Raw genomic sequence first — 21,688 nt, forward strand, 5'->3', positions numbered from 1 at the left:
TAGATTATCGTCCCGTTAATTTGGTCATGATAAAGAACAAGTATCCGCTCCCCAGGATCAACGATCTGTATGATCAGCTCGCTGGATCCTCAGTCTTCTCCAAGATGGATTTGAGGTTAGGCTACCACCAAATCAAGATCAGAAACGGGGACATTCCTAAGACGGATTTTGTCACTCGTTATAGCCAGTACGTGTACACCATCATGTCCTTTGGTCTAACCAATGCTCCAGCTACATTCTCCCGCTTAATGAACTCGGTCTTCATGGAGTACCTAGATAAGTTCATTGTGGTTTACCTCAATGATATCCTTATCTACTCGAAGAATGAGGAAGAGCATGCCGAACATCTTAGACTTGTGTTGCAAAAACTCAGAGAACACCGCCTTTACGCCAAGTTCTCCAAGTGCAAATTTTGGTTGCCAGAAGTGACCTATCTCGGCCACGTAATCTCTGGTAGGGGCATTGCTGTCAATCCCGAAAGAGTTCAAGCCGTTCTTGATTGGACTCCACCTGAAACGGTTAAGCAAGTTAGGAGTTTCCTTGGCCTAGCCAGTTATTGTCGCCGCTTCGTTGAGAACTTCTCCAAAGTGGCCAAACCTCTCACAGAACTTCTCAAGAAAGATAAAAAGTTTGAGTGGTCCCCACAGTGTGAGTACAGTTTTCAGGAACTGAAAAGATGCCTGACTTCTGCTCCCGTACTTGTGCCACCGGATTTCACTAAAGACTTTGTTATCTACTGTGACGCCTCACGACAGGGACTAGGTTGCATCCTTATGCAAGATCGCCATGTGATTGCCTATGCATCTTGACAGTTGCATCCACATGAGGAGAATTATCCTACACATGATCTAGAGCTTGCAGCCGTAGTCTATGCACTTAAGACCTGGCGACATTACCTTCTCGGTAAACATTGCGAGATATACACCGACCACCAGAGTCTCAAGTATATCTTCACCCAACCAGATTTGAACCTTAGGCAAAGACGTTGGTTGGAGTTGATCTCAGATTACGACTTAGGGATTACCTACACCCCAGGCAAGGGAAATGTCATGGATGATGCGCTAAGTCGTAAGTCCTATTGCAACAATCTCATGTTGCAACAGGGCCAGCCACTTCTCCATGAGGAATTATGTAAGCTTAACCTTCACATTGCTCCTCACGGATTCCTTTCTACCTTGGTGGCGAAACCTACCCTTGAGGATCAGATCATTACTGATCAGAAGTTTGATAGGGGTGTTATCCGCATCAAGAGAAACATTAAGAAGGGAGTTGGTGGATGTTTCTCTATGGATGATCGAGGTGTTGTTTTCTTTAAGAATCGCTTAGTGATCCCAAGAACCAACATCTGCGACAACTGATTCTTAAGGAGGCACATGAATCCCCTCTCACGATTCATCCCGGTAGTACTAACATGTATAAGGACCTACGCTAGAGGTTCTGGTGGACTAGGATGAAGAGAGAAATCGCTAAGTTCATTGCTAACTATGACGTTTGTCGTCGCGTTAAGGCAGAACATCAGAGGCCTGCTGGCACTCTTCAGCCTTTAGCTATTCCTGAATGGAAATGGGATAAAGTTGGTATGGACTTCATCACCGGCTTTCCCAGGACCAAGAGAGGGAATAATGCTATCTTCGTAGTCATTGATCGTCTTTCCAAAGTGGCTCACTTCCTACCTGTTCGAGAGAGTATCACCGCTAGTCTGCTCGCTGACTTATATATTTCTCGAATAGTGTCACTTCATGGTGTTCCACTAGAGATCAATTCAGACCGTGGTAGTCTTTTCACTTCTCACTTCTGGGAGAGTTTCCAAACTGCCATGGGCACCCATCTTTCTTTCAGTACCGCTTTCCACCCTCAGTCGAGTGGTCAGGTGGAAAGGGTCAACCAAATTCTCGAAGACATGCTCAGAGCTTGCGTTATCTCATTCGGTATGGATTGGGAGAAGTGTCTTCCTTACGCCGAGTTCGCTTATAACAATAGCTACCAATCTAGTCTTAAGAAAGCTCCTTTCAAGATTCTCTATGGACGAAGATGTTGAACACCTTTGAACTGGTCCGAAACCGGTGAAAGACAATTCTTTGGACTGGATATGATTCAGGAAGCAGAAGAGCAAGTTCGCATCATTCGTGAGAATTTGAAAACAGCCCAATCTCGTCAAAAGAGCCAGTATGACCGTCGTCATAAGGAAGTGGCTTATGAAGTTGGCGACAAGGCTTACCTTCGGGTTACTCCTTTGAAGGGTACCCATCATTTCGGTATCAAGGGCAAGTTGGCTCCTCATTACATTGGTCCTTTTCGCATTCTCGCTAAACGAGGAGAGGTTGCCTACTAGTTGGAACTACCACCACATCTTTCTCAAGTACATGATGTCTTCAACGTCTCTCAACTCAGGCATTGCTTCTCGGATTCCATCCGCAGAGTGGACCACGAAACGCTTGATCTCCAAGATAACCTCACTTATCGAGAGTACCCTGTCTGCATACTTGATCAAGCAGAGCGTGCCACCCGACATCATAACATCAAGTTTCTCAAGGTTCAGTGGTCTCATCATTCCGAGAGAGAAGCTACTTGGGAGCGTGAAGATCGTCTTCGACTTGAGTACCCCGCTTTCTTCCCGCCGACTCCTGAATCTCGGGACGAGATTCTTCCAAGTGGGGGCGAGTTGTCACATCCCTAGTTCTGGTATGACCTAGACCAGCTAGCCATGTGTGCATCATGTTTAAATTCAATTTAAATTTGAAATGGGGTTTTGTGAAACCCTCAGAATCATTCTGAAAATGACCCAGATAAAAATTGTTTCAATTTGGCCCAAGAAAATGTTCCTGATTTTCTCTCAAAATATTGGCCAGAGGTAAAATCCCAACCAATATTTTTGGGAGCTCAGAAGTATTTATTTTTGGCCATTTGGGTTAATCCGGTAAATATTTGCATATGATATATATATATATATATGTGATATATATTATATATGTCTAATAATTCTGATTTTTACTGTGGGGCTTTGGAATAATCCAATTAAGTTCCTACATTAATTTTCAGAATTAAATAAAATGATTTGGTATTTTTATTAAATCAAAACAAATGTCAGAAAAATAGAAAAGAAAACAAAAAAGGGAGAGAGACTTACCTGGGCCACTTACCAGATCGGCCCAGTAGCTCGGCCCAGCTGACTGGCCGACGCCAGTCATCGTCTCCACCACACAAGGAGGACGGGGCGGGTGTGCCCGACGCGCGCGAGCACGCGCCGGCCACCTCCTGCTTCCTCGCTCGCCGCTGGAGGCACCCGACGACGCCACGCATCCCCCTCGGCCCTCTCTCACTTCCCGCCAGCTCTCTCCTCTCCTCTCCCTCGCTTTCTCGCTCACGGCCGAGCGCTGCCGTCGCCACCGGCCACCGTTGCCGCAGCCATCGCCTTCCCCCTCGCCTCTCTCCGTGTCTGCGAGCTCCGCCACCTCGCCCTGAAGCTCTTCGTCGAGCCACGCGCCTCGGGAGGCCCTAGAGCGCCTCCATCGCCGTCGTCTTCATCTCCGGCCGCCGTGGATCCCCATCGCCGCCCTGCCGTCTTCAGTGCATCCCCGAGCTCGCCGTCAAGCCCACCGAGACCGCTGTGAGCTGCTGCTTCTCCTCCCCCTCTCCATTCGCTCGCTGGCATGCCGTAGTCATTGCTTCGCCGATGACCGTGACCGTCGCCGCCTGAGCTCGTCTCCGACGCAGCTCCGGTGACCAAATGGTCGCCCCGGCAAGTCCAAACCTCTCCCCGCACCATGCAGAGGCCGTAGGTGCTACGCCCGCATCGCCACGCCCACTGCAGCATCGAACCCGAGCTCGACCGAACTCCGGCTGCCGCCCAAGTGGTCGCCGCCGTCAATTTAGGCCGTCTCCGGTGAAACGGAGGGCACCAGTGGATGCGCGCGAGCACCAGCTCCTCGGAGATGGTCTCCGCGGCCCATTTGGTCGCCGGAGACGCGTTTCCAACGCCCTCCGGCGTCTCAGGCCTCGCCGGCGTCGAGTCGCCGGCGGATTTGACCCGCTGACCAGGGTTGACCCTCCCCCTTGTGTCACTGACGCGTGGGCCACCCCCCTGACATTTAGTTAGTATTATATTAACACTAATTAACTAGGTTAGTTACCTAGTTAGTCACTGACCAGTGGGCCCGGCACCCACTAATCCTAATTAGACTAATTAAACCCCCTGTTAACTAACTAAGTCACTGACATATGGACCCCACACGTCAGGTTTGACTTGGTCAGCGCTGTTGACTTGCTGACGCAAGCATGACGCTGTGCTGATGCAATAAATCATTTTCTGGTATTAAAATTAATCTGGAAATTCCAGAAAATGTTCAAAACTTCTAAAAATCATAGAAAATAATCTATAACTCAGAATGAAATAATTTATATATGAAAAATTATCAAAAAAATTCAAGGAATCTGTTTATGGAATTTTCATGCATGTTTGAACAATGTTTGTCCTCTGTTTTGGACAAAACAAATAAAAGGCATTTAACTAATCATATATGGAGTTTGAATTTGAATCTTGTATTCAAACCAACTTCATTTAATTGTGTTGGTAGTTGCACTAGCTCATACAACATCACATACTCATGCCATGTTCATGCATCATAATGTTGCATATGCTTGTGTTTGATTTCCGACACCGTTCCTTCTCGATAGGTCCTGCTCCAAAAAGTGTTCGAGAGTACCTATCAGAGGAGTAGTGCCCCCTCCGTTGATCTACCAGGCAAGCAAACCCCCTTGTTCATTCCGATACAATCCTACTCTCTCGCTCCTGCTCTCATTTATTGCATTAGGACAACAACGATTCAACTGCTACTTTATGCTGCGGTAGTTGAACCCATTCCTCTGCATGACCTGTCATTGCCACAGTAAATAGTTAAAACCCACTAGCATGTGTAGGAGTTGATCGAGCCATGTTGTGTTCTTGCCATGCCATGCCTGCTATTGCTTAGAGTTGTGTCAGGTCTGATTCATTGGGAATGAATTGGAGTGGTACGATATGTTCTGGTGTTGAGAGTTAAGCGTGTGAACACGATTTGGTAAAGGTAGCGGTGAGAGGCCATGTAGGAGTACATGGTGGGTTGTCTCACTGGAACCGTCCTTAAGCACTGAGTTCTGTGTATGTTTTCCAATGACTAGCTACTACCACACATTGGAATGCTTAAGTGCCCCTCTCGACTTATTAGCCAACTTGATCTCTGTCTAGGAGTCGCAAATAGTTTCTGGTGTTTGTAGGTAGTGTTAGTAGTCTACCAAGTGACACCCGGCCAGGTGGGCTTGGGACAGACTAGGCACAGGCAGCACGGTGTACCAAGCGTAGATCCATCCGGCGAGGTGGGCTTGGGAACCCTGCACATATAGTTTGGGACCGTGAGCGACACCCCGGCCGGATCTCCTTGCGGATGGAACCCGAATGGGCGATAAACCTGGATTAGAGTCTTGTGCGGTTAGTCAGGTCGTGGCCGACACCCTCACCAGGCTTCCGCTTGAAGGTTGCCGAGGTACATGATGTGTACATGGTGATAAGTGGTGAGAGCGTGTGTGAAGAAGTACACCCTTGCAGGGTTATCATGATCTATTCGAATAGTCGTGTCCTCGGTTATGGACTTCTTGGATGCTTACATGGTACATAGACAACTTAAAGTGGATACTCTAAAATGCTCAAGACAAGTGTGAGTGCTATGGATGGCCTTCTCGTAAGGAGACTAGGATGAATCCATAGTAGTGTATTGATGTGGTGACTAGTGGACTCGTGTGCGCTGCCTCACCTCAAAGAAGTTTCTCGATGTCGTAGAACAGGATAGCCATGGAGTCAAAGCTGGCTTGCTGCAACTAAACCCCACATTATCTTCTTGATACAAATGCATGTATGATAGGATCTGATGTAAGTCTTGCTGAGTACCTTTGTACTCACGTTTTCTTTATTTATGTTTTGCAGATGAGACATCTGTCTGACTAGTAGTACCACTTGGACTTCGACGAGTAGCTTGTACCTCAGCTACGATCTTGATCGGACGTTGTAGATAGTCAGGCTCATAGCCTTTTCTTTTTTAGTTTTCTGTACTCAGACATGTAATGCTTCCGCTTGTTGCTTGTATGCTCTGAATGATGGGTCATGTGACCCCTGTTTGTATTTATGCTATGTGGCTCTTCTGAGCCTTTAACTATATGAGATTGCGTTATGTTGTGATGCCATGTTGTACATCACATACTTGCATGTTATGCGTACGTGTGACGTGTATTGCTATGTGTGGGATCCGACAATCTAGTTGTTTGTCCTTGGCAGCCTCTCTTATGGGGAAATGTAGTCTAGTGCTTCCTTGAGCCATAGTAGTCCGCTACAGCCCGGTTCACCGGAGTCCTGCTAGCCTAGCACTACTGCTCAGAACACTTGACTGGCCGGCATGTGTTCCACTTCGTTCCTATGTCCGTCCCTTCGGGGAAATGTCACGCGGTGACTTCCGGAGTCCTGCCTAGCCTGCTACAACCCGGGTTCCCCGGAGTCCTGTTAGCCCAGTGCTACATCCCGGATTCATATGCTGTTGACCGACATGCTCGATGTGATTCATGTACGTCTGTTCCCATAGGTTAGCACCGCTTTGGGTTCACGACTAGCCATGTCGGCCCGGGTTCTTTGTCATATGGATGCTAGCGACACTATCATATACGTGAGCCAAAAGGCGCAAATGGTCCCGGGCCAGGTAAGGTGGCACCCGTGGGAATACCGTGCGTGAGGCCGTAAAGTGATATGATGTGTTACATGCTAGATCGGTGTGACTTAGGATCGGGGTCCCGACAACTTCTTCACACACGCTCTCGCCACTTATCGCCATGTACACGTCATGTACCTCGGCAACCTTCAAGCGGAAGCCGGGCGAGGGAGTCGGCCATGACCTGACTAACCAACAAGTCTCTAGTCCAGGTTTATCGCCTATTCGGGTTCCATCCGCAAGGAGATCCGGCCGGGGTGTCGCTCATGGCCCCAAACGATGTGTGCAGGGTTCCCAAGCCCACCATCCAGGTGCCACTTGGTACACCGTGCCACTGTGCCTAGTCTGTTCCAAACCCACCTGTACTGGGTGCCACTTGGTAGACTACTAACACTACCTACAAACACCAGAAACTAGTTGCAACTCCTGGACAGAGATCAGGTTGATTAATAAGTCGAGAGGGGCACTTAAGCATTCCAATGTGTGGTCGTAACTGTTCATGGATCACAAACACAGAACTTAGTTCCTAAGGACGGCTGCAATGAGACAACCCACCATGTACTCCTACATGGCCTCTCACCGCTATCTTTACCAAATCGTGTTCACACACTTAGCTCTCAATGGTAGGACATGTTCACCACATTCCAATTCATCCCCGATGAATCAGACGTGACTCAACTCTAAGCAGTAGCAGGCATGAAAAACAAGCATGAATGAGTAGGCACAACAGGGCTCAAACAACTCCTACTCATGCTAGTGGGTTTCATCTATTTACTGTGGCAATGACAGGTCATGCAGAGGAAAGGGTTCAACTACCGCAACATGTAACAGTTGAATCGGTGTTGTCCCAATGCAGTAAAAGAGAGCAGGAGCGAGAGAGTGGGATTGTATCAGAATGAACAATGGGTTTTTTGCTTGCCTGGCACTTCTGAACACTACTAGGGAAAAGCCTAGCAGCAGCGCAGGTTTTTGGCCTTTTAGTAGCGCGGGGGCCGGCGCTACTAATAAGGCGCTACAGCTAACGTATAGCAGTAGCGCTGGTCCACCCGCGCTACTGCTACACAAGTGTTGCAGCAGCGCGCTTAATGGAACCTCGCTGTTGCTAATAGCTATAGCGTGCTTCCCCTGTGCGCGCTACTGCTACAACCGCGCTGCTGCTAACTTTTCTCTAAGGGCAACAGGTAATATCTGCATCATCATCACATGACAATCATGAGACTTCATCCCGCTGAACCTTTTCTTGTCCGTGTCTAGATATCTACTTATCTTGCCATAGTAACTGGAACTAACTTTGACTCCAGTAAGGCACTTAAAGAATTGATTGATCTCAGCCTGACTTCAGGTGAAGCAAGAAGGGGGGCAATAATCCTCATTCTTTATTTTCTTGCCCTTCTTCTCCCGTGCCTCTGTCTCCGTCTCTGTCTCGTCTAACATTTTACGTGGCGGCATGTGCAGATCTTCCCTGATTTCCAAATCTTGCAAGTCTTTTCTTGCCTTCGGCCCATCCTTGGTCTTATCCGGCATGTTCATTAGTGTTGCGAGCAAGCTCTCAAGGACATTCTTACAGATATGCATTTGATCAAGGCAATGAGGTGTATCAAGTTTGTGCCAGTACTCCAAGTCCCAGAACACAGACCTCCTCTTCCATACCTTCAGCAGCGGCTCCGGCGCCTTTCTCATCGTCTTTCCCGGCGTGGGGCACTCCTTCCAGTTTTTCAACAGCTCATCGATTTCGGCACCACTCCACTTACGTGGAGGTCCTCCATGCTCAGTGTGACCATTGAATAGATCTCCACGCTTTCTCCACGGGTCGTCCTGTTCGAGCCATCTTCGATGCCCCATGTACACGATTTTCCCAGACCCGCCATCTTTCCTTGACGTTAGCTGCTGAGACGTCGTATCATCCATGCACCATGTGCATCCGCAATATCCATGGCACACCTGGCCTGCCACATATCCGTAACCAAGATAGTCGTGCACTGTCGTGATAAGCGCGGCTCTCATGTTGAAATACTCGCCTTTGCTGGCGTCCCATGTCTTGGCCGGTGTTTTCCATAACGTGTCTAACTCCTCCTGAAGTAGCCCCAGATACAAGTTAATATTATTTCCTGGTTGTTTCGGCCCTTGAATAAGCATGCTCATGTGAATGTACTTCGATTTCATGCACAACCAGGGGGAGGTTGTACATCCATACAAACACGGGCCATGTGTTATGGTTGGTGCTCTGGTTGCCAAACGGATTCATGCCATCGGTACACGTGCCGAGCATGATGTTCCTTGCATCACATTCAAAATACCGATAGAAGATGTTCAACGCTCTCCACTGGCTTCCATCCTTGACGTGTCTCAGCTTCGGATCATCTCCATCGTCAGGCTTCTTCCTCTCCGCGTGCCAGCGCACTAGATTTGCTTCCTTGGGATAGACAAAATACCTCTGGAGACGGGGAGTGATCGGTAAGTACCATACCACTTTCTGGGGACATTTCTTCCCGGCCTTCTTGTATCGAGAAGCATTGCACACCGGACAACTTGTTTTTTCCGCGTGCTCCTTCCGATAAATTATGCAATCATTAATGCGTGCATGGTATCTAATGTGTGGCAGATCAAGAGGGCACACGATCTTCTTGGCCTCATCAACACTACTAGGACATAGATTACGCTCGGGAAGAACATCCTTTAGGTACTTGAGATGCTCATCGAGGCTAGTGTTGGTCCATTTGTTTTTACCCTTCGTCTTGAGCACTTGGAGCGTGAAACTCAAGCGGGTCACCTCAGGATTGCAACCATCATACAATGGAGTGTTCGAGTCTACCACCAGTTGCTCCAGCTTAGCCTCCTCTCTAGAAGCAGCTCTCTCAGTACTCCTCTCCTTGCGAAGCAATTCTTGAACATGAGGGTGCCGCATGATTGAACTTAGTACCGACGAACTCTGCTGCGTGGAGTCCATGTCGTTCTCTCCGCCGCCATGTCCGGCCCCTTCCCCGCCGCCATGTCTGGCCTCTTCCCCGCCGCCATTATCGATCATCTCTTCACCTTGCCCCATGTCATCATTGCCTGCCCCGTCGGCATCCTCAACATCGTCATCCTCATCTTCAGTTATCCACCGAGTATAGCCATCCATGAAACCAGTCATGAGCAGGTGCGCTTCGACACGACCATCGACATGGGGGTCAAGCCAAACTATTCCTTTGCATTTTCGACACGGACATAAAACCTCTGTCAGGTTATTTTCCTTCATGTCCTGCACCGCCGACTGCAACCACCTGTCCACCATCGTCCCACTGACCATCGTGAACTCTACATGGTAATAATAAACAAATTGATTATAAAAATGCGTGCATTCATCAAAGTCATACAAAAATTCGGCATGACCTTCCTTAAAAGTAGGACATATATAGATCTAGAGTTTGCCCGGAATTCACCGAAACGGAAATAAATCGACATTTCGGCAAAACATAGGAAACTCAGATGCACAATTTGGCGTCAACTCATGCCACACACACAATTTCCATAAAAATATCACACACACATGCATAAACATATTTCCATTTTGCAAAAGCATGAAATATTAATCACACCTCTATCTCGAGATCGAGCACACGGTGGAGATGATGATGTAGGAAGGTCAAAATGCACAAAGCTCTTCTTGACAAAGAAAGATCTAGTTAGGGGGCAAATAGGTCACTTAACTAAATGCTACATCTACCTAGCTAGCTAATTTGGGAGGAGACAACTTCAACTAGTGGAGGGTGGAGGAAAAAGAGAAAGGAGATGAATTAATGGAGGTGGTGTAGTTATATCTAGGAGTAATGAAGAGAGAGAAAGGTAGGTAGAAGAGGGAGAGTAATGGGGGAGAAGTACTGAGGAAGAAGAAGAGTGAGAGAGGGATGATGTGGGAGGTAGGGGAAAGGGAGGAGAGGAGATGGGGAGGGGGAGGTGGAAAAGGTGGTGGGTCCTGCGTCTTAGCAGTAGCGCGAGAGAGAAAGCGCGCTGCTGCTAAGAGCGTAGCAACAGCGCGCTCTCCTGTCACGCGCTACTACTAAACGGGCCAACCCTGTGCACATTTTCAAAATTAGCAGCAGCGAGGTGACAAAAAAGCGCGCTGCTACTATGGCATTAGCAGCAGCGCGCTCCCTGGCGCCGCGCTACTGGTAAACTTATGTCGTTGTGTACTGTCGGTGGATTTTTCTAGCAGCGCGGTTTAAGCGTCACGCGCTACTGCTAAGTTTGCACCAGTAGCGAGCTTTCCATAGCCGCGCTGCTACTAATTAGTAGCAGCGCCTGTTTTTATGTCGTGCTGCTGCTAAGATTCTGTGTATAAGGTTTTCCCTAGTAGTGGAAGATAGTATATCTCTTCATCGGTGTCATCGATCACGTCGTCGGAAACGAAAGTCTACCGAGAGGGAACAACCACCGGCAAACACAAAAGGAACCGCAATCAATGCAATGCAGATACATATGAATGATATGTCATATTAAGGTACTGAATTGACCTAGTCCAACAGTTAGCCATATTCATTGAAGTGGAATTCAAACTATATCAAATTCTAACTCCAAACCTATTATGAAATTTGCCCTAATCATGTTTCATCCTAAACAGTGATGTTAAATGGCTCAAACATGCATGAAAATGGCACAGATGGATTCCTTGAATTTTTCTGATAATTTTTCATATATAATTTATTTTATTTGGAGCTAAAGATTAATTTCTATGATTTTTAGAAGTTTAGGCAAATTTCTGGAATTTCCTGTAAAAGAATAAATCCAGAAAAGAGTTATTGCATCAGCACTGCGTCATGATGACCTCAGCAGGTCAACAGAACGGGTCCAGGTCAAACCTGACCAGTGGGACCCACTGGTCAGTGACCCTGAGGCACTTAGTGTCACAGACAGGTGGGTCCGGTCAACGGTGACGTGGCCAGGTCAAGCTGACCTGTGGGGCCCGTGGGTTAGTTTAATCTAAACGGGGGTTTAAACAAGGGTTAGTTAGGTAGTAGGGCCCAGGTGTCAGTGGCGTAGGGGCGTTGGTTAGTGGGGTGTTTAACCGCTAATGACGGCCACGTCAGCTGCTGGCGTTTAGCCGTCGGCGAACAAATCCGCGGTGGAGGCAGTCAGGATTTCGCTGCAGGGCCCTATTTGGCATGCAGGGAGCATCTACGTGAAGCTGGGGGGCTGCCGCATAGAGTGGTGGTGGTGTTTGGGCTCGGGGTGGTCGGAAAAGACGCCGACGACGACGTTGGCGGCTCCCGGAGTTCAGGTGTTGGCGGGGTTGGTGCTAGGGTGCGCGGTAGGGAGAGTGAGTGTGTGGGTTAGGCTCCTGGGGGCCTCCTGAGCACGTTGATGCGCTCCTACATGAGCGGCAGGAGCTGTGGCCATGGCGGCGCCATGGCCGGCGGAACTGAGCTCACGGCTCTGGCGGTGACAGTTGCTAGAGGACGAGCTAGAGGAGGGGAACAAGGGGGGACTGGAGAGGAGCTCACTGCGGGGCTAGCAGAGGTGACGGCGACGTTGGGGAAGCGCTGGGGCCGGCAAATCAACGGTGGCAATCTCGAGCGCCCGTCGGTGAAGACGATGACGAGGACGACGATGTAGGGCAGCCGAGGACGCGTGAGTCGGTGGCGAGGATGAGAGAGTCGAGGCGGAGCTCGCAGGCACGGCGAGGGGTCGAGGGGGAGGCGGTGGCCACAGCAACGGCGAGCGGCGGCGACGGCTCCGCTCGACTTCGGAAGAGAGAGCGAGAGCAGAGGAGAGGAGGGCCACAGGGAAGAGTGAGAGGGGTCAGGGGGTTGCGTGGCGTGTTCAGGGCGTCGGGGGAGTGAAGCAAGCAGGGTGGAGGTGGCCTGCGCGTGGCCAGCAGGCGGCGAGCACGCGCCCCTGTCCTTCTGTCCAAGGAGGAAGACGACAGGGGGCAGCGGTGGTGGGCTGGGCCGCCAGCTACAGTACTGGGGCTATTGGTGGGCGCCAGGTAAGCTTCTGCCAGGTACGTCCCTCTCTCTCTCTTTTTATTTTTATTTTCTATTTTGCTTTTCTGTTTTTGATTTAGTAATAATACTAAACCATTTTTAAAACTCCTGAGAAAATTTGTGGTCACTTTTTAAATGTTTACTAACAGCCCTTAAATGTTTTCAGAATTATTGAAGCATTTAAAATATTTATAGCCATTAAATGCTCCAATTTAAATACTTATGATTTAATCCAATAACCTGAAATGACCTAGGGAAAATATGCACCCATTTTTGTTAGAGGTTTTCACCATTTTCAAAAATGATAGACTTTTCCTGAAGTCACTTTGGGTTTATTGGAAGTGATTTTATTTGAGCCTATTCGAATTCATTTGGTGCTAGGCTTCGGTCAGTCCCGATTTCAAGTTTCTGAGAAATTTAGACATGATGCAAGATGATGATGCAATGACAAGCAAGGCGAATGCTAGGGCTGTGACACCGCTCCACCGTCACAAATGAATGCAACTAAAATTGCAAAAAAAACAAATTTGATTATATTTTCAAATAACAAATTTGATGATATTTTTTCATATTCATAAATATTTTCAAATAACAAATTTGATGATATTTTTAAAAAAATTATTACTATTTTTATAAAAAATATTACTGTTATGATTTAAACAAGTTTGAACATATTTAAACACAAATAAATATCAAACAGCATTTTAAATGCATAAAATCAAAAATTGGGGAGCCTAGGAATCGAACCCAAGACCTCCTAGTGTGTGTGCTGCGTGCTGACCAGTTGGGCTAGTGGGCGTTTTCTAATGGAGATAGGGTTAGGTGGAATATAACCTGACCAGTCGGGCTAGTAATTAAAACAAAATTCTAATGACACGCCAGGGGGAGGTGCGCCATTAGAATTGTCGTACTTATGGCGGACTAGGGGGAGGTGCGCCATTGCTAACCCTCCCCCACTCCACCTATTCTCCTCGCACTGTGGCCTCCCTCCTTCCTCGCGCTGTGGTCTTGCGCTGCCCCGACGCCGCCGCCCCGACCCCCGCGGGACTCCACCCCCACCGCCCCCGCGCCCCCCGAACAGGATCGGCCGAGCGCGCGCCGCCCGCTCCTCTCCTCTCCTCCTCCCTCCGATGAACGAGGGCCTCCTCCGGCCCCTGCTGTAGCCGACGAGCGCGGCCCCGACGCACCCACCCCGCCTGCCCCTGCCGTCCTCCGCCACCGGCCCCTGTTCTCCTTCGACCGCGGTGAGCGAGGACCCGGACGAGCTCGGACCCCGACCCCGACCCCTTCGCCGACCCCGACCCCTCCGGCGACCAGGTACCTCTCCTCCTTCCTCCTTCCTCCCTGAGGGAGTCCTAGATTAAGGGGTGTCCGGATGGCCGGACTATACCTTCAGCCGGACTCCTGGACTATGAAGATACAAGATTGAAGACTTTGTCCCGTGTCCGAGAGGGACTTTCCTTGGCGTGGAAGGCAAGCTTGGCGATACGGATATGTAGATCTCCTACCATTGTAACCGACTTTGTGTAACCCTAGCCCTCTCTGTTGTCTATATAAACCGGAGGGTTTTAGTCCGTAGGACAACATACAGAACAACAATCATACCATAGGCTAGCTTCTAGGGTTTAGCCTCTCCGATCTCGTGGTAGATCTACTTTTGTACTACCCATATCATCAATATTAATCAAGCAGGACATAGGGTTTTACCTCCATCGAGAGGGCCCGAACCTGGGTAAACTTCGTGTCCCTTGCCTCCTGTTACCATCCGACCTAGATGCACAGTTCGGGACCCCCTACCCGAGATCCACTGGTTTTGACACCGACATTGGTGCTTTCATTGAGAGTTCCACTGTGTGGTCGCCGTTAGGCTTGATGGCTCCTATGATCATCAATAGCGATGCAGTCCAGGGTGAGACCTTCCTCCCCGGACAGATCTTCGTCTACGGCGGCTTCGCACTGCGGGCCAATTCACTGGGCCATCTGGAGCAGATCGAAAGCTATGCCCCTGGCCGTCAGGTCAGATTTGGAAGTTTAAACTACACGACTGACATCCGCGGGGACTTGATCTTCGTCGGATTCGAGCCACCGCCGAGCGCGCCGCACTGTCACGACGAGCATGATCTAGCTCTGCCGTCGAACAGTGCCCTGGAGGCCGCACCCACATCGTCTTTGACCCTTAATTCGGAGCAAACTACGCCGATCGAGGATGGGTGGTTGGACACCTCTTCGGGGGCTGCGATCCCAACAGCGATTGAGCCGAGCACCAGCCCCGCACTCCGCGAGACTCGTGACTCCAAAGAGCCGGACTCCGAACCCTCCGCGCCCCTGCCGATCGAATCCGATTGGGCGCCGATCATGGAGTTTACTACCGCGGACATCTTTCAGCACTCGCCTTTCGGCGATATTCTGAAGACACTAAATTCCCTCTCTTTATCAGGAGAGCCCTGGCCGGACTACGGTCAGCAAGGGTGGGATACGACGATGAAGAAATTCAAAGCCCACCCACCACCCACTTTGTAGCCACTGTCGACGATTTAACCGACATGCTCGACTTCGACTCCAAAGACATCGAAGGTATGGACGCTGATGAAAGAGACGATGAAGAACCAGCGCCTATTGGGCCCTGGAAAGCCACCTCGTCATATGACGTATACATGGTGGACGCACCAAAAGATGACGACGAGGAGCGGAAGGATGCACCGAAGGCTTGTTCCCTCGAGAAGCAGTCAAAGCGGCGATGCAAGCGCCGCCCCAAATCCCGCCTCGATAGAAATAACGATCACACAGACCCAACGCCGGAGTAGGGCGAATCGCTGCCGGACAACGGCAATCCGGATAATCAAACCGAACAAACAAATTCTATCAAGGATAATGGTCCGGACGACATAACGCCGGACAGGCACCCGGAGCAGCCAAATGCCCGTAAAAGGCTTGTTGCCACTGCGAGCAGTCTTAAAAAGTAGAAGCAAAGGCTCAAGGCTGCGCAAGACACACTCCAAATCAGATGGAGTAAAATACTCAACACAGCAGCAAGGTACGGCGACAATCACCCCTCCAAGAGCTACCCAAAGCGGAAGCTGCTACCTGAATTCGATGTGGAGGCCTCAGACCCCCCACAACCAAATATCAAAGCAGCCACCCGGCCGGATAGACGACCCCTCTACCAACACAGAGCGGCATACAACGCCACTCACAATACAACACGCGACCCATGCGAGGGCTCGCACCCAAAGGACGGAGCAACAAGATCCATCTATGGACCACGCAAGCGCGCCCCAGCATACAATGCAACACAACAAACATCCGAACAACGCGGTACACCCAGCTACAGGGGTGCCGCACACCCCCTATGTTTCACCGATGAGGTGCTGGACCATGAATTTCCAGAGGGATTCAAACCCGTAAACATAGAGACATACGACGGAACAACAGACCCTGGGGTCTGGATTGAGGACTACATCCTTCATATCCATAAGGCTCGAGGAGATGATATCCATGCCATCAAGTACTTACCCCTCAAGCTCAAAGGTCCAGCTCATCACTAGCTTAAAGGCCTCCCCAAAAGCTCCATTGGAAGTGGGGAAGAGCTCGAAGATGCCTTTCGGGCAAATTTTCAAGGGACTTATGTCCGACCTCCGAATGCGGATGATTTGAGTCATAGAACTCAACAGCCCGGAGAGTCAGCCCGAAAGCTTTGGAACAAGTTTCTTACTAAAAAGAACCAGATTGTCGACTGTCCGGACGCCGAAGCCTTGGCAGCTTTTAAGCATAGCGTCCATGACGAATGGCTCGCCAGACACCTCAGCCAAAATAAGCCGAGAACAATGGCCGCATTAACAAGCCTCATGACCCGCTTTTGCGCGGGTGAGGACAGCTGGCTAGCCAGATGCAGCACCAGCGACCCCAGTACATCTGAAGTTCGAGATGGAAATGGGAAATCACGGCGCAACAGCAATAACAAACGCCGGAATAATGAAGACAGCACGAAGGGCACGGCAGTAAACGCCGGATTCAAAAGCTCTCGGCCAGGTCAAAAGCCGCCCTCTAAAGGCACCAAGGATGAACTGTCCAGCCTCACCAAAATTCTGGACCAAGTATGTCAGATCCATAGTACCCCTGGTAAACCTGCTAATCATACCCACAGAGAATGTTGGGTCTTCAAGCAGTCCGGCAAGCTCAACGCCGTACAAAAGGGGGAGGATACACCAAGTGAAGACGAGGACGAGCCTCCCAAGCAAGACACTGGGGAACAAAAGAAATTTCCACCAGAAGTCAAAACAGTAAACATGTTACATGTGATCAAGGAAAAAAACAACGCGGCACTCCCAGGAAAATATACCCAAGTGCCTGTCACCGCAAAGTCCTGGCACTGGTCGTCTCAACCGATCACTTTCGACCATCATGAGTACTCAGCAAGTATCCGATGCGCAGGATGGGCTGCCCTGGTATTAGACCCAGTAATTGGCGGATATCACTTCACACGAGTCTTGATGGACGGTGGCAGCAATCTAAACCTAATATACCAGGATACAATCCGCGGGATGGGGTTAGACCCAACAAAAATTCGCCATAGCAATACTACCTTTAAAGGAGTAACGCCAGGCCTAGGGGCTCGTTGTACGGCTCCCTCCTACTACAAGTTATATTCAGCTCCCCCGATAACTTCCGTCGCGAGCATTTAACCTTCCACATCGCTCTGTTCCAAAGTGGCTATCAAGCATTGCTCGGACGCGAAGCTTTCGCTCGCTTTAATGCAATACCACACTACGCCTCCCTCACACTCAAGGTGCCCGGTCCACGTGGCATCATTTCAGTGAACGGAAATATCAAGCGATCTCTGCGCGCCGAAGAGAGTGCGGCTGCCTTGGCAGCCGCACACTAAAGGCTCCCGGACCAGCGAAAGCATCCAATAGGTCGTCAAGACCTCAGACACAACTAATCAAGTCCGGCGCGGCTATTTATACCAAATAAATGGTCACACCCCTATTTTTCAATACAAGGGGCTCAACGCGTGCAAACAAGTGGCAATTTCTTCTCATCTTGAATTATATATAGTTTCTTTAAAAACTATCTTTTTGCACGACAACTTTTTCACCTAAATTCCTCTCTTTTACAGACGATCATCATGCTACACCCATCCAGGATACGGCACAACGGAGACACAGGTGCAGACGTGCAGCAGGGACCCGCTCCAAGGATTCTTTTAGATTAAGACCCTGCATAAACCTTTTTTACTGTCTCTTATTGATACATATCCACCGTTGAGAAGGATGCTGACGTCTTGGCATGTGGCCACGCCAGAACAATGCACGTACCTGGACACAAGGGGCTTCTTACAAAGGCCATTATTTAGGCCCGATTTATACCACAAAGACCGAATACCTTAGGGAGTGTTCGGCGTCGCGAGTTTGGCCCTATATGCATCAGCTCCGAATCATTGTCTTTGGTCAAATGTTGGGTTTGCCCGGCTCCTGTGTTTTGGTGCCTTGCGTTCCGCTTTACCGGCTAAGGTAGCACCAGGAGAACTACTGCGATTGTGCCCTGGTTCATCCGGACGAGCACCTCAGTAGAGAAAGCCGAAAACTGACTGTCATGATATAGCGTGAGACTGGTCAACCACTCGATGACCTGTTGGAATGTTAGAAATCCTCCGCCTTAACGAGGGGCCGTTTTCCGGCCAGGCATGTACACACCCCGGGATCGGGAGAGTGCGGAGCCACCAGGGGCTATCTAGTAGCTCCACTGTCAAACTCCTATGGCTAAGTGAAAGTGCTAAAGCATTATAGTCCGGTTGCCTTGCTCGCTCCGCTATCACCTCCTTAATAGGACCAAGACACTGGGTTAAGTGTGAATGCATGTTTTTTACAAGAACCTCTGCATTATATGCGTGGGGGTTGAAGCCGACGGCTGCAATCTTTCAGGTTATACACATGTATACATAAACGGCCGCCCAGGAGGCATCATATTACTTTCAGGCAAAAGTATAAAAATAGCCTTATAAAAATTTATAAAAGCATTTCGCTTACAATGAGATTACATGTCACTCAAACATAATATTTTTTGAGCACTGGGTCTCTATGAAACGAGCACCCTCAAGAACATCTTCAAAGTAGTGCTCAGCAGCCATTCGACCTATGGCCGAATCCCGCGCTGCAACAGTGGTAGCGTCCATCTCCGCCCAGTATGCTTTAACACGGGCAAAGGCCATCCGTGAGCCCTCTATGCACGCCGACCTCTTCATCGCATTAATGCGCGGCACCAAGTCAAGGAACTGCTGCACCAAGCTGAAATAGCTGTTTGGTTTTGGCCTTTCTGGCCATAGCTGATCCACAACAGACCTCATGGCGAGTCCGGACAACCTATTCAGTTCGGCCCATTCGGCTAATTGGTCAGTCAATGAAAGCGGACGCTCGGGAGAATGGAATTGTGTCCAAAACAGCTAGTCCACTTCACAGTCCGTCTGACCCTGGAAGTACTTGGCCGCATCGGCAGCGCTCGCCGCCAAATCCATATACACATCCTCCAAACTCCACAGCCGATCCAGAGAGGCATACCGTGGATCTCCGAACTTTCTCCGCAACATAAAGGATTTCCCAGCTACAATATCTCCTGCTTCCCGCAGCTCCTCCTTCTTTGCCCTCATAGCAGAGCGGATGTCTTTTATCATCGCAGCAGCCTTCTCAAGGTCCGGTGCCTTCGCTAGGTTTTCCTTTTCAAGAACCCGGCAACGGTCGGCGGCGGCTTTTAATTCTATGGCCATCTTGGCCATCTTATCTCTGCTCTCGCCATGCGCGGCCTTCTCGGCTTTCAACTCTTCGCCCACCTTCAAAGCAGCCGCATTACCAAACCTCGCTTGTTCCTTGGCTCGGGCAAGTTCTGCCCGCAAGGCTTCAACAGTGGTAGCTCCATCTGCAGTTACAACATATTAAAGATACTGGTATCATGCTGCTCTTACTATGTGGCGTTTACCAGATAATGACACTTACCCTGTGCCTCATCAAGCCTTTTGTTAACAAGCTCGATGTTGGCGTCTGCCGCATCCAACTGCCGTTTTAAATGGGCAAACTCGCTAGTCCGGCCAGCCACCGGAGTTCCCATCACCTGCACATAGAGGCAGTATGGTTATTACCTGGGAATATGATCCTCTATTCGTCGTCATTTCCGACGACAACCAGTCTCAGGGGCTACTATCTACACAGGGCACACCTAGCATGTGCAGGACTATCATACATTATTTTACGTACCTCAAAGCCTGCCAGTAGACTCATAAAAGCTTCATGCAATCCGCTTTCGGCGGACGAGATTCTCTCCATCACCGTATTCATCAGCACACGGTGTTCATCCGAGATGGCCGCTCGCCCCACCAACTCTCTCAGAACATCTGATCGCACACCAGACGGTGCCGGACTCTTTTGTCCGCTCTCTTCGGGAGCAGGACACTGGGAGCTTCGGGGGTCAATGGGATTATCTTCTGGCCTCACCGGACTCGGAGAGGCCCTCCACGACGACACTTCGGGGTCGCCTGCTTCCGGAGCTGAGGAGTCCGGAGGAGGCATTTTGCTCTCCATCATCTCTGGAAGAAGATCCCCCGAAGACGAGCTCATTTGAGAGGGGCTAAGGCCCGAACTACAAAGATATATGCGGTGGTTATTTTCTCAGAAGAAAAAGATGGCATACCTGTACTATTAAAGTATTTCGGGTCACTTACGACTCGCTGGAGAATTGATCCCCCCGCGGACTTTATGCGGCAAAAGCACCCCCCAAGGTAGGACCCTCTGTGGGAGACTTCTTCTCTCCTTTGGAAGCTTCAGCTTTCGAATCGCCGGGCGCAGTCCTTTTCCTCCTCCGGTCATCTTCCTTCATGGAGACGCTCGCTCCCTCGGTTAGAATGGGCAGCGTTGGGGGCCCGCGTCCACCCGTATTATCCTCCCCAGTATCTTCCTTCAAGGGCTCTGGGCAAGGTGTGACCTGGAGCATCTTTTCCAATACCGGATTGTCCAAACCCTTAGGGAGGGGGCCGAACACTGAATCAACTTCGCCTTTGTTAGCCAGTCCTGGTCAAAAAGCGAACTCTCGAAAATAACTTCGTAACAAATGAGAGATAGTATGTTCGGCCGGAAGATTCCTTACCTGTTCGGCGACGCGGTTACTTCTCAGGCCCACGTCCTCGGTGATTTCCGAACACTCTACCTGAGGTCCAAAGAATGACTTGTACATCTCCTCGTGCGTCAGGCCGAGGAAATTTTGAATGACACGCGGTCCCTCGGGATTGAACTCCCACAAGCGAAGGGGCCGGCGTTTGCAAGGCTGGACTTGACGAACCAGCATAACTTGTATTACCGCAACCAAACTAAAATCTCCGTTGAAGAGATCTCGAATGCGGCTTTGCAGTATAGGCACGTCCTTGGCTGGACCCCAGCTCAGACCTCTGCTGATCCATCACATCAGCTGTGGTGGAGGGCCCGAGCGGAAAACAAGGGCGGCCGCCCACTTGGCACTTCTAGGAGCCGTGATGTAGAACCACTCATGTTGCCACAATTCAGACACATTTGGAATGGAACCTTTGGGCCATGGAGCTCCCGTCATCTTGCATATTGAGGCACCTCCACACGCTGCATGTTCCCCTTGATCATCTTCGGATTTACTTCAAAGGTCTATAGCCACAGGCCAAAGTGAGGGGTAACCCGGAGGAAGGCTTCACACACGACAATAAATGTTGTGATATGAAGAAAGGATTCTGGAGCTAGATCATGGAAATCTAGCCCGTAATAAAACATCAAACCTCAGAGGAAGTGGGAGACGAACACGACGTTCTCGTTGGGTTCGGGTGAGGGGACGGCCTCCCCTCGGGCAGGCGGCCGATGCAAAACCTCGGCGGTCAGATATCTGGCCTCCCTTAACTTTTTGATGTCTTCTTCCGTGACGGAGGAAGGCACCCATCGGCCTTGAAGGCTAGATCCGGACATGATTGAAGGTTCGGAGCACCTGACCTGAACT

Source organism: Triticum dicoccoides, chromosome 5A, assembly GCF_002162155.2.
Source record: "Triticum dicoccoides isolate Atlit2015 ecotype Zavitan chromosome 5A, WEW_v2.0, whole genome shotgun sequence".
Lineage (NCBI taxonomy): Eukaryota > Viridiplantae > Streptophyta > Magnoliopsida > Poales > Poaceae > Triticum > Triticum dicoccoides.